The following is a 3,204-nucleotide window of genomic DNA, read 5'->3' as shown; positions in this document are numbered from 1 at the left end:
GCCTTGTCGGTCCTCTCTGTGTGATCAGTTGCCAAAGGAATTGCCAGTGCAATCTTGAGAAGAGATGAGGAATTATGCTAACAGGATAAAATTTCAAGGCTTACTAATCCTTGTGCTTGGTGACATGAGATCATCAGACCAGCTTGAGGCATTTCTGCCAAGGGGTAAGATTACGGTTAAGTGTCTCAAAGCTCCTGCCTTTTTATGAAGTACTGACTCTAGCTGGAGGTGAGCCACCAGAATGATATGACCATTCCTTATTGCAGAACAATAATCTAACCTGAGTAATCAATCTGTAATTCCTCTGAGAGCATCTCATTCCTGCACTTGGCGTTTCATTTACATTTCCAGATCACAACAACTTTAGATCTGGCTAATGCTCCCACCCTTATACCTGTTGACACAAGAGGTTCAGATTCTGCATCTTCTCTGCCACACACCCAGAGAGGTCAATTACCTCCTTGGGAAAAACCCCAGAAACCACTTCTTTGTAGTACCAGTGGAGTACCTTTATCCCATGCGCTGAAAATCTTCACCTGCATGCAACTCATGACACCCTGCTTCTCCTCAAAAGTAAACAGAAATATAACCACTTGTTCCCAACTTGAAACAAAAGGCATCTCTACCAGTGGAGGTGTGCATGTCTGTAACATCTGTCTGGTCATCAGCTTTTTTTGCACTGTAAAATCATAGTTTCTGAGAACTATTCAGGGTTGGGGATTTGACTTGACAGAAAGATAAAAATAAATATAGACCCTAATCCCAAGGTATGCCCAGAATCAAAGGAGATGGAGATATGTTAAGTTCTATATTAGGGGTATTTAAAAGATTTAGAACAGGATGGTATGTTAAGGAAAGGTTAAGTGGCATTTGAGTTCACTATTCACAGGATGATCAGGAGTTTGCCAAGCAGAATATAAGAGAACATTCCATTCCAGAGGTAGGAAACAGAATGTGGAAAAGCACAGAGGCTTCCAAGCAGTAACTGTTGTAATTGTTTGGGGGTACTGCAATCACATTTGAAAATCGTATATAAGCTTTATATCTATACACATACAATATAACATATATACACCATATATTAAAATTAATTTTAGCATTGTTTATGTTAAATGAGGGGAAATACTTTTAAGATAATGTAAAATCCTTTGGACTAGAGTAGAATAGACTGACAAAAAATGTTATATTCTCATAGATGGAAGTTGTGATTTTATACTACTCAAGGATAATCTATTACCTTAAAAATAAGTTCATCTTTCACAAAGACAGAGATAATCACATGTAGACCACTCCCCCATTAATCTAATACTACGCCAGGTCTTGTATCCAAAGTGAGACTTCCCTTCACAGCTGTACTAGCTTCACTAACTAGCCCAAACAGCATTTTTGTTGACACAGAAATAAGTACTATGTGAATTTAAGACTTCAGTATTTTCAAATCTGGTATGTGATGAACTACTATATATGTGGGGTGGAGAAATGACTAATAAATGTGATTCTGTAGAGATTAAATGGAGGAACACGGGTAAGAAAAAGTAAAGCAAAGAAGTAAATTAAGATCATAAAGAACAGAACCCCCAAGGCCACTGTCATTTACCCAGAAAATCTTTTTCAGTGCTTAGGCAAAGAGCATGATATAGCTTTTAAAAATATAGGCTAGAAATTCAGCAGCCACAGCTTTTTTAAAAAAATATTTATTTATTTGAAAGGCAGTCAGAGAGAGAGAAAGAGAGAGAGAGAGATCTTCCATCAATTGGTTCACTCCCCAAATGGCCACAATGCCTGGAGCTGGGCCAGTCCAAAATCAGGAGCCAGTAGCTTCTTCTGAGTCTCCCATGTGGCTGCAGGGGCCTAAGGACTTGCACGGTCCTCTGCTGCTTTCTCAGGCACATTAGAGGAGAGCTGGATCAGAAGTGAAGCAGCCAGGTCTTAAACTAGTGCCCATATAGGATGCTGGTGCAGCAGGCCATGGCTTAACCCACAGTGCCACAATTGCCTGCCCCCAGCCATAGCTTTTAATCTCAGCACTGTAACCCAGTAACTTTGTGACACTGGGGCTTGCAAGGGATTTTAAAGTTCAGCAAGGGGCTGGCATTGTGGTGCCATGGGTTAACCCTCTGTATGTGTCACTCTTTCAAGTACATAAATAAATCTTTTGTTTTTTCAGATTTACTTATGTACTTGAAGAGCAGAGTTACAGGAGGCAGAGACAGAGGTCTTCCCTCCACTGGTTCACTCCCCAAATGGCCGCAACAGCCAGAGCAGGATCCATCTGAAGCCAGGAGCTAGGAGCTTCCTCTGAGTTTCCCACATGGGTGTAGGGGCCCAAGGACTTGAGTCATCTTCTACTGCTTTCCCAGGCCACAGCAGAGAGCTGGATGGGAAGTGGAGCAGCCAGTTCTTGAAAGTCCCGAAATGAGGGCATTTGGGGAGTGAACCAGTGGATAGGAGCGCTCCATCTGTTATATGTGCCTTTCAAAAAAAAAAAAACACATGATACTTTTTTAACAGCTCTGCGAGTCAGTTTTCCTCATTCATTTGTGAAAATTGAGAAATAACTGGGTTGTGGAGATTAAGGAAATGGGCTTGAAAATGTCTAGTATCAAGTGGAATAACTTAAGTGCTGCATTATTTGTTCACTGAGTTGTGGTTCAGTGTAAAGAACCTTTAATAAAAGTTATTGGATAGGAAAGTCCACATTCATATGTGAGAGATCTGAGAGGCAATGTGGTGATAAAAATATAGTTCCTGTGGGTCACATTTAAATCCAGGCCTCTGCTACTTCCTTGCAGTATGTTTGTGCAAATTACTTTATCTTCCCTGAACTTTAGTTTCCACCTCAGTAAACGGGAATAATCAGCATATGGGGCTATTGTGAAAACTAAATGAGTAATACTTAGAGTTAAATTAGATAAAACTCAGCACAGTGTCTGTACATAATGAGTTCTTAATAAACATTATCTCATTAATACTTTAGCCAACATTTTTGGCTTGGACAAAACCCCTCTTATCAGCCAAGGTCAAATTTTCCTTTCCTTCCTATCTCAAGTTCTGCCAGCTAGGCCTTGCTTCAAGCTGCACACAAAGACCTTTGTATATTTTGGCTGACGGTTGACTTGGGAATGAATTGAAGCTCAGCGTCAGCCTGGGACACTGTGCATTATCTGCCCCTCAGCTTCAGCCTTTGTCAGGTCTGTTAAACAG

Source organism: Oryctolagus cuniculus, chromosome 3 (assembly GCF_051225735.1).
Source record: "Oryctolagus cuniculus isolate XC-2025 breed Fujian yellow rabbit chromosome 3, ASM5122573v1, whole genome shotgun sequence".
NCBI classification, from domain to species: domain Eukaryota; kingdom Metazoa; phylum Chordata; class Mammalia; order Lagomorpha; family Leporidae; genus Oryctolagus; species Oryctolagus cuniculus.
The sequence above is the reverse complement of the archived record's forward strand: the minus strand, read 5'-3'. Positions refer to the sequence as shown.